Source organism: Ursus americanus, chromosome 12 (assembly GCF_024610735.1).
Source record: "Ursus americanus isolate L20-20 chromosome 12, mUrsAme1.1.p, whole genome shotgun sequence".
In the NCBI taxonomy this organism is placed as follows: Eukaryota; Metazoa; Chordata; class Mammalia; order Carnivora; family Ursidae; genus Ursus; species Ursus americanus.
The window spans coordinates 18,554,589-18,565,902 of NC_142138.1; positions in this window are offsets into that span (position 1 = coordinate 18,554,589).

An 11,314-nucleotide genomic window follows, 5' to 3' on the forward strand; every position below is an offset into this window, starting at 1 on the left:
GTGGTCCCTTATCCCTAGGGTGATAGCTGATTTCTGCAGCTGCTAGCTCGGTTATACTTTATAGTGCTCAGTTAACGACTTTATACCCAATTAACAATCCTTTACGTTCAGTTCTCTCTGTTCAGGTAGCTGATATGGTTTCTGTCTCCTGGCTGCACCCCAATTCTTGAAATTAACTAAGAAGCTATATATTAAATGTTTGGTGCATACTAAACTCTCAATGCATGCTGCTTCTTCTGTGATCCCTTACGGATTCCTAACGTTCATTCATTTATTCATTCATTCATTCAGCATATGTTGCTTCCTACTATGTGTCAGGCCCCATGTGAGGTACTGGAGTGCAGAGCTGAATAAGGCACAGTCCAGCCCTCAGAGAGCCTACAGTCTGAGTGGAGGAGACTACCAAGGACATGAGCCCCCCTCAGCGGCGGTTCTTGGCGCCTCTTCCACGAAGCTCCCATTGCTGATCTCACTGCCTAGTTACTCCATGTCCCAGAGCACCCAGAATCCCGATGTCTGACCACACAAGTATTCTTCATCTGGTACATTTTCAAACACCTGTTGAGAAACCTCCAGAATTAAGACTTACGGTAAGGTTGACTTGATGCTATTTTATGTTGTTATGATTTATTTGCACATCTTACCACCCTTCTTGGATGGTAAATTACTTGAGATTTCCCCGAATGCCTGAGATATGATGGGATGACCCATAAAAGATGATGAATGAATGAATTCATCTATTCAATAAATATCCCTTGAGCTCTTCCTGTGAAGCAGGCACCGGGATAGGTACTGGGAAGGCAAGGACAGAGAAAATCAATGGGGTCTCTGCCCCCGGTGAGTGGATGTCTGTCTGGTTCAGCAACTGCAACTGCACAACCTCTGAGGACCCAGACCTTCATGGGGCTCGAAGTGCCTCCATCAGCCTGGTCTAAAGCAGACTTTTAGGCACATCCTCTGCTTCCTTCCTGCCAAGTCTTCAGTGGGAGATGGCTTCCCACTGTGGTTTAGGTGATGTTCTGAGTGCTGGTGGCCAAAGGCTATATTTAAATACTAACTATTTGCATTTTTAATGTTGACTGGAATTGGCAAGGCTGTGATAACCTTTCCAAACTGATATTGGTTTTTACATGATTGAAACAGGCCTGGCCTCAGGCATTTCTTAAATGGAAAATTTAAAGTATTTTCAATATCAGTGACAGTACAGAACCATCTCAGAACACTGTGCCCTGTCTGTATTCTCAGAAAATACCACCTCCCTCTCTTGTGCACACTCAGCACGTTTGCCTTGTCAACATAGCAGGACCTTCCCAACCTTCATGAGGCCCTCTTCACCCTCCTGGAGGGTAGACAGCATGAAGACTGCCTGTCCTGTCTCACTGGGTGGGGGTGAGGGGGCAAGAAGGGAGGGAATAGATGCCCAGAAGATTTTAGGGAAGCCCAGAGGAACAGCGGAAAGAGTTTGGGCCTTAGAACTGGCTCTAAATATCTAAATACCTGCTCTACACCTCGTGACCTGGGTGGCTTGGACAAATTGCTTACCTCTCTGCCCTTCCTTTTCCTCATCTATCACATAGGAATAAAAATGCTATTTCATGGGTTTGTGTGACATTCAAGTGTAGTAATCTGTAAACATGCTTAACACCTCATGCCTGGTGTTAACGCTCAGTGGACATTAGTTCTTGCCCTTCCCCTGGCAGTGACCTGTGTGAAGAAACACATCAAAATCGCGATCCTAAGCTCCTGGCTCCCAGGCCTCTTTCCAAGAGGCTCACTGGACACAAATGGGCCAAAACATACATCTTTGGGTTAAAAGCAGGATTCATTGCCATCTTCATTCTACTGTGACTGCTCTCATTACTGAATATGCCATGACAGCCTGTCTGAAGACTTCTTGGCATCTCTATTATTCCTTTCCTATTTTCATTGTAATAAAATCTCTACCCTATCCAATATGGTAGCCAACAGCCACGTGTGGCTGTTTAAACTGTTTTTGGATGGCTATTTAAATTTAAATTAAATAAAATTTACAATTCAGTTCCTCAGCCACGGAAGCCCTATTGCAAGGGCTCAGTGACCACAAGTGGCTGGTAGCTCTGAGTGCAGATAGAGGCCTTTTCCCTCATCACAGGAAGTACTATTGGAAAGTGGTAAATGAGACACAAAGAATAAGAGAAGAAATAATAAGAGAAAGGAGAGGAGAGGACAGGAGAAAAGAGGCAAATTGGTTTTCCAGAGCAATCTTCATTCATGCACATCTTTGCACGTGTTCATCCAGGCATGGAAATCAATCTCTGTGTATTTGTACATTCTGATGAAAGAGGCAAATTCTCTTCTGTGAAAAAGCCAGTGCCTGAGAATTTTTTAAATTTAGTTTCGCTCAACAAATACTATCATTTAAAACTCCGATATGATCATTTCGTTTCCTGCTCAAAACAGGCCCGTGGCTTTTTATGGCCTCCTGAAAAGCTCAAATGCCCACCATGTCTCCAAGGTCATCATGATTGACTCCCACTACCCTCCCAGGCCACTTTCTCACTGTATTCTGTCCCCACTCACCACAGATACACACGGGCATTTGCCCCGTCTTGCTTGGTGACCGCCTTCTCTGACGCACCTCGTGATCAACATATCCAGAAAGGCATCATCTCCACCTACGGACGGACATTCGTCGAAACACAGCTCACATGCTTCCTCCTCCCTCTGCCTTCCCCATTTCTGCTAGTCTGATGTACTTCTGTGTCTATCATTTTGTTTTTCAGAGCATTCGCCTATTTTTATCCATGTCTCTTTTCCCATCTGTGTCCACTGTATCCCCCGGCAATAGCGATTCTCAAACTGTGTGTGGAGAAAAGGCCAGATGTGTTTGTTTGTGTGTTTAGTCTTTGTAAATTTCCAATCCACTGCAGACTGACGATTTGGAAAACAAAAGGAAAGTTTTTTAAAACACAAAGACACAAAATATAGGCCTTAGTTATTTTATTGTTAGATTCAAATTTCTAAAAAGGTTTCTAAACCCTTACTCTCCATTTCTGTACTTTTCTCATCTTTGATCAATAAGTTTTCGGACCACTCTTGGAAGAGCGATGCCCTCCAGCCCCTGTGAGAAGCTCTGCACACGAACACACTTTATGGAATCCTTTGGAAACTTTCTGCCAGTGCTCTTCCAGATATCTGAGGGGATGCGCAGAGGAGTGTCTTTGTAGAGGGGCCCGGTCTGTGGTAGTGGTTGCAGGCAGATTTAGGTGTCTTTGTAGAGGGGGCCCGGTCTGTGGTAGTGGTTGCAGGCAGATTTAGGTGTCTTTGTAGAGGGGGCCCGGTCTGTGGTAGTGGTTGCAGGCAGATTTAGGTGTCTTTGTAGAGGGGGCCCGGTCTGTGGTAGTGGTTGCAGGCAGATTTAGGTGTCTTTGTAGAGGGGGCCCGGTCTGTGGTAATGGTTGCAGGCAGATTTAGGTGTAGATCCCAGTTCTCTCTAAGTAGCTTCGTGATCCTTGCTGTGTTTCCTGAATGTGGCCTTGACCTGAAGGTAGTCCAAGGTTCTTAAACTCCTTTGTGCCATGGCTCTCATTGATGGTCTAGCGAGGCCTATGGATCTCTTCTGAGAATGTTTTAACGTTTAATGTCTTAAATGCAGAAAATAAAACCCACAAGATTACAAAGGAAATCAATTATGCTCAATACAACTGGTACAGAAATGTTGCTTTATTAACACATTAAAATGATGATATCTGGTGGTGAACAAAATACCTACTATAATTCAAAGTATTGATGAGCAAAAAACTGTATTTCAAGTTTTCTACCACTGTACTGTGATTTGAAAATACTTGTGGTTTCCATTGTGATCATCATAGATACAGGCTAATCCTACTGTAATTTGTTACTTATGTTCAGGAACTGTTTAACTTCAGCAATTTTTTCTGTCACCCAAGGTCCAGACAAAATGTCTCCTAACTCATTCATTGATTCAATAAGTATTTATTAAATACTTTCTATGTGCCAGGCATCATTCCAGGAAAGGCAAAGTTTCTGCCCTCCCTGAGTTTTCATTCTTGCTGTGAGTCAGATAACAAATAAATTAATATGGGGCGCCTGGGTGGTGCAGTCCGTTGAGCTTCTGACTCTTGGTTTTGGCTCAGGTCCATGGTCTTAGGGTTGTGGGATGGACCCCGTGCTCAGCACTGAGTCTGCTTGTCCTTCTCCCTCCCTCCGCCCCTCCCTCCCTTCCTGCTCGCTTGGACTCTCTCTCTTTCTCTCTCTCTCTAAAATAAATAAATCTTTTAAAAAAACAAAGTAATATAGTTGATTCTCCTTATTTGCAGCAGTGACATTGTATAAAGCCACTGTGAACCACTGCTCCTAGGGGAAATACAGGGTTAGGTTCTTTGAGTCTCTGGTCACATTTTCATCAACTGATCAATATATAACCTTGTTTTATGTGTGTTTCTGTTTAAAGACACCTTGTGTGATACATATTATTAATTTGCTAACATTGCACTCATGGCTAACAGCCCTGTAGCTATAACTACGGGCCCAAATGAAGCTTATCTAGCACATGTATTTTCTCCATAAGGCTCAGCACAGCCTGTTTACTTCAGAGCACTAGACGGTACTTCAGCGCTAGGCTTGAGGGCCATTTTAATCACCAAGAAAAGGCACAAACATGTGAAAACATGGCACTAAATAGACCATAAAGAAGACACTCACTTATGGTATAAGAGCTGAAACAAGAAGGCAGAGGGTTGCCTTGTTTGACCTCAACTGGGAACGCGCTCATTGGGTGACTCAAATTTTTTCTCTCTCTGTGGGTGTCCATGAAAGACCATGAAAGCACCATAAGAATTGGTTTTCGGATCGTAAGTGAATTTTAACAAGTAGATGGATTCACAAAAACAGAATCCACACATAATGAGGATCACCTATAGATTTACAATATCATGGTAGGTAGTAAGGGGAATAAAGAAAAATATCACAGGATAAAGCTGGCGGTAGATTGAAGTGGTCAAACTTAGAATGTGTTCTGAAGATAGAAAAACAACATTGACTTACGAATTGAATATGGAGTGTGGGGGGAACGGGAGGGTGAGTCCAAGATTTTTGTCCTAAGCAACTGGGTACCTGGTGATATCATTTGAAATTGACCGAGATTGAGATCAGTCAATAATTGAGCACTGACTACACGTTCTTTACTGCACGTGATGCTTGAGTTGCAATGAACATACAGGGGCATGTTTTGCCTAGAGTAACATTGGGAGCAGCCCCTGGGAGGTATCATTGTTCTTTTATTAAACAGATTGTCCCCCAGTGAAGAAAAGAAACTGAGTCCTGCTCTGCACAGTAATGGGGCTCACTGACTCCAGAGATAGGCAAGGCATTCTGGCAGTTGCAGAACTCTCTCCTATAATAAGGGTTTACAATGATTATAGTGGGTCCAAAAAATGTTGTCCGTCATCAGGAAACATGTATTTCCTTAATTTAGCCAGACCACTAATGAAATGGCTGAGGAGGACAAAAGCTCATGCTGGTAGAATGTGGACAAGGAAATCTAACCAGCAGGACCCTTACTCATCTTTGATCATGGGACCTGGAAACCCCTACCCCAGATGGTTCTTGAGTCTTGATGACTGTTGGTTGGAGCCCTGTGGCCTTACCCAGAAGTAAATACCTCAGTTTGGCATTACCTGGGGAGAAAATGGGGGATGAATGAGTTTAGTGATTGATATCCTTCCTTGAAGGTGGGAAGATAGCTCTTCTTAGAAAAGTGGATGTTGGGCATCTGGGTGGCTCAGTCAGTTAAGTGTCTGCCTCTAGCTCAGGTCATGCTGGGATTGAGCCCCATGTCCGGCTTCCTGCTGAGCAGAAAGTCTGTTTCTCCCTCTGCCCTTCCCCCCTCGTGCTCTCTCTTTCTCTCTCTCTCGCTCTACTGTCTCTCTCAAATGAATAAATAAAGTCTTAAAAAAAAAAAGAAAAGTGGATGTTGATTCAGATGGATAGTGCTTGGGAGAGAAGATACAAACGGAACCTGGTTAGAAGCAGGAAGTACTCACCAGGAGATCCACTCTGTGAAGGTTCCATGTCTAAGGGTGCCCAAGTCTAAGTTGTTCCAACCTTCCTGTGGTGGAAGTCACGTATACCTGCATAGTGTGGAAGGGTAGCCTCAGGAAGACCTGAGAGGCCTGGTGGTCAGGGAAGGGAGATTGTGCCTCTGAATTTTGGCGCCAGTGGGGAAGGTCTCATTCTATCAGGTGACCAGGAGTTTCAAATAGTGACTAGCAATAAAGAGGGGGGCCCACAGAGGAAGTGGGAACACCTGGGACTATGCATGATACTAGCCATAGTGGACAACCCAGAGAGAGACAGACCAGACTTTTTGGCCTGTAAGTTAAAGAAAGCTGTCCTCTGAAAGGGGAAGTGGGTGCCTGACATCTGAACTACACATTCCTGCCCTTCCCCCACCATTAAGCTGTGAGTTTCTTAGAAATTTTTTTTAAATTATTATTTTTATTGAAGCATAATTGACGCACAATGTTATATTAATATGTTTCAAGGGTACAACAGAGTGATTTGACAACTCTATGCATTATGTTATGCTCACCACAAGGGTAACTACCATCTGTCGCCATACAGTGCCATTACAATACCATTGGCTGTATTCCCTATGCTGTACCTTTCAGCCTGTGACTTATTCATTCCATAACTGGAAGTCTGTATCTCCCACTCCCCTTCACCCATTTTGCCTGTCCTCCAACCCCCTCCCCTCTAGCAACCATCATTTTTTTCTCTGTATCTATGAGTCTGTGCTTTTTTTGTTGTTTGCTTGTTTGTTCATTTGTTTTGTTTTTTAGAGTCTACATATGAATAAAATCATATGGTATTTGTCTTTCTCTGACTTACTTCATTTAGCATAATATCCTCTAGGTCCATCCATGTTGTTGCAAATCTTTTTTATGTCGGAGAAATATTCCATTGTCTATATACCACATCTTCTGTATCCACTCATCTATCAATGAACACTTAGGTTGCTTCCATATCTTGGCTATTGTAAATAATGCTGCAATAAACATAGGGGTACACATATCTTTTCAAATTGGTGTTTTATTTTCTTTGGGTAAATACCCAGTAGTGGAGTTACTGGATCATATGCTAACTCTATTTTTATGTTTTTGAGGGGCCTCTATACTGTTTCCACAGTGGCTCCACCAGTTTTCCCATTAAGAGGGCACAAGTGTTCCTTTTTCTCCATATCCTCACTAATACTTGTTATTTCTTGTCTTCTTGATTCAAGCCATTCTGACAGATGTAAGGTGATATCTCATTGTGGTTTGATTTGCATCTCTGATGATGAGTGATGTTGAGCATCTTTTCATGTGTCTGTTGGCCATCTGTATGTCTTCTTTGGAAAAATGTATATTCAGGACCTCTTCTCTCTTTTAAATTGTATTATTTGGGTTTTTTTTTTTTTTGGTGTTGAGTTATATTCATTTTTTAGATATTTTGATATTAATCCCTTAGCTATATCATTTGCAAATATCTTCTTCCATTCAGTAGGTTGTCTTTTTGTTTTGTTGATAGTTTCCCTCGTGGTGCAAAAGCTGTTTATTTTGGTGTAGTCCCAATGGGTTATTTTGCTTTTGTTTCCATTGCCTGAGGAGACATATGTAGAAAAATGTTACTAAAGCCAATGTCAAAGAAATGACTGCCCATGCTTTCTTCTAGTTTTATGGTTTCAAGTCTCATATTTAGGTCTTTAATCTATTTTGAGTTTATTTTTGTGCATGGTGTAAGAAAGTGGTCCACTTTCATTCTTTTGCCTGCAGCTGTCCAGTTTTCCCAGCACCATTTGTCGAAGAGACTGTCTTTTCCTTGTTGTGTATTCTTGCCTCCTTTGTCGTAGGTTAATTAACCCTATAAGGTTGGATATCTGGGCTCTCCATTCTGTTCTCTGGATCTGTGTGTCCATTTTTGTACTAGTACCATACTGTTTTGGTTACTGCAGCTTTGTAGATTATCTTGAAATCTGGAATTGTGGTACCAAGATGTGAGCTTCTTGAAAGCGGATAAGATTCCTTATTATCCTTAGCCTCCGCAGTGGTCTGTCTGGGACCTGGCACATAGGGAACTCTCAATAGCTATTTGAATGAAAGATGGAGGAAGAAAGGAAAGATGGAAGGGAGGGGGGAAGGGCTGTTAGAGACACTGAGGAGCTCCAAATAATAGAATTTTACAGCTCTGAGGTCCCTTAAAATTATACATTACAATCCTTTGTTTACAGATTTAAAAATTATATAATATCTAATTCATGCATTCTCTCATTCATTCATGTATGTGTCTAATAGACATACATTGAATATCTGTCTCTTCAACAGCCACGCACCAAGTTTGGCACTGGGAATGCTAAATGAATAGGTGATGTCTGCTCACTCTCAGGCAGATACAAACATTGATGTGATGCATATGCAGCAAGAACACAAATATGAGGGCACCGAGGAAAGTGTAGTTTATTCTGCTCGAGAGCAGAGGTCAGGGCTAGAGAAGGGGGGAAAGGTCTCACAAAGAAGATGATAGCTGTGCTGGACCATGGAGTCGGGCTAGGGTTGGGCAGAGGAGAGCAGGAGAAAGTGAAATCTCTGTCTGGAGAATGATAGGTAGTCCCCTTGCCGGAAATTTAGTGGCATAGGGGAATAGTGGCTTTGGGGGTGGTGGGAAGCTTCAAGTTCAGATGACTAAACAGATGTTGATGCCATTCATTGAGAGAGGAGATTCATGAAGTTGGGTAAGTTAAGGGCAAGAAGCAAGAATTCAGTTTAGTAAGTTCCCACAGGACAACTAGGAAGATGCCAGTTTCAACTGGAAATATGTCTGAAACTCAGGAGAGTGGACTTGGGAGTGATCAGGATGTAGGCGGTATTGGAAGCCACGGGGTTGGATAATCGGCTTTCAGGCTGGTTGGGGAAGTGAGGGTGGCCTACACCAAGCATTAGAAACTACCACCTGATCAATTGGATATGACAAAATGTCCGGATATGGGACTGTTGTCAGGAAGAAGAGAGATGAGTAACAGCTGGAATTGCTAAAAACTTCTTCCTAGAGAAGGTGGCTTGAATAGACATAGCAGGATGTGGAGGATTAGGAGGCCAGGAGGAGGGTGTTGCTGGTGGGAGAGAGCAGTGGGTGTGGCAACCAGGCAGGAAGGATGTTAGCCCCAGAAGTGCATTCCATGTGATGGTACAGCCAGAGAGAGAAACAAGGAACTGATTAAAAAATCCACCTTGGTCGCCTTTGGGGAGCATGATGCAAGAGACACCTCTCTATACCCTTTTGCATCTTTGTAGTATCTTTACCTTGTGCACCAATTATTTCTTTTAAAAAAATTGTTTAAATAAATCATTTGGCTTTGGCAGACCAAGAGGTAAGTCTGGTGCAGAAGGGAATCAAATGGATTCCATATCTAAGGGTCTGATTCCTGGGCGGCCTTTTAGGCAGGAGAGCAGGACAGTCTCTGACTGAGGGACCAGGATTGGTGGTTGTAGCTCTGAGTGTCCGCCCCAGGGGGATCTTTGGCATGGATTTGGTCACTGGGGAAGCTGAGTAACTGAATGAACCCTCTAGAGAGCAGCTGAAGACAGATGAGAAGTAGCTGCACACTGAGCCAGACAGCTTCCAGGCACACAGAAGTTTGCCTGAAAGGTGGACTGGTGGGTCAGTGCTAGATTCTAATCTCAAAACTGTGTCTTATTACTTGTGTGCCTAGGGTCCAGTTATGCTGCAGTAGTAGTACCAAAACCTCAATGGCTTGACAGTCAACAAATCTTACATACAGTTGTTGTGAAAATTAAATAAGATCATCACCATCCAACATTTTTGAAAACTTACTATGTGCTGGGCTGTGTTGCTCACCTAGTTTAATCCTCATAAAAACCCTATGAGGTGGTTTCCATTATTTCCCCCCCTCTTCTAAATGTGGGGAATAGGCACAGAGAAGTTCACTGATTGGTCCAAGATCACACAATGAGAAAGTAGCTAACGCAGATGGACATTTGGTCTCCCTAGCTCTAGAATTTAGTCTCTATGTTAAAATACTCACTTAGCCCAGGGCAAGACACATAGTCAGGTTAGGCTAAATAATGCTGCAGTAAGAAACAATGCCAGAGTTTCCGTGGCATAACACACAAAAGTTTTTTCCTCCATCGTACTTCAGGTTTCGTGCAGGGTGGCAAGGGTGGCTCTTTGCAGCCACTCCTAGACACAGGTGACAAGGCTTTATCTTACCATGGACTTCTGCACTCACTGAGGCAGGAAAAGGGAAGGAGGATGCTTTTACCCAGCACAACACACATGACTTCTGCTCTTTCATTTGTCAAAGCTAAGGCAGTAGGGAAATGAAATTTGACCTTATGTCCTGAGGCAAGAACCAGAATATTTATTAAGAGCCTAATGAGTGCACATAGGCGCTTGTTAAATGTTGATTGAATTGAAGTTGAATGACCAGGCCCGACCAGATGGAGTGAACTCTGTCTCACCTAGCTCAATGATAAAGTTTTTGAGAGTTTGCAAACATAAGCACTATCAGTTCTGCACAGAAGGCCGCCAGAGAACCACTGTGCCACTAATTCTGCCTGTCAGGCATTTCTCTGCACGGCCTGCATGTTGCCAAGAGACCACAGAGGGTTCTGATTACAAGACTCTAACATTCCTGCAAAATGTAATTACTGTCTTCCAACCACTGCCGTTCATCCCCTCACCCCATCCCAGACCACCTTTTATGATTTTTTTTCCCACTGCCTTTCTAAATTTGCCCCTGTCATGTCCTTCCATAAACTCACATGAGGCACACCCAGAAGAAATATGGCGAGCTTGTGAGGTAGGAATTCTCGAAACCATTTTCAAGGGTGCATTTCAGTGGCAGTAATTTCATTCACCATGTTGTGCAATCATCACCACTACCTATTTCCAAAACTTCTTATCACCCCAAACAAATACTCTGTACCTGTTAAGAATGAACTCCCCATTAAGGTTGAAATTTTCTTCTCACTTTAAAGACAAGGATATATAAAGGTAGGCCCTTTGCCCAGTGTCACCTAGGAAATAAGTGACAGAGACAGGATTTCTGACTTTAAGGCTCATGGTTTTCTTACTACCTTCTGAAACCTCTCTAATAAGATCTAGGATAGTCACTCATAGTAGGATGATGCCAACCATCTCCTGGAGGTGGGGTGCAGTCCCTAAACTGGTGAGTGCCCCTTCAGGGGTCTGAGTAATAAACTATCCATTCCCTCAGGAACATTCCACAGACATTATTGAATAGCCGTGGGGTGCT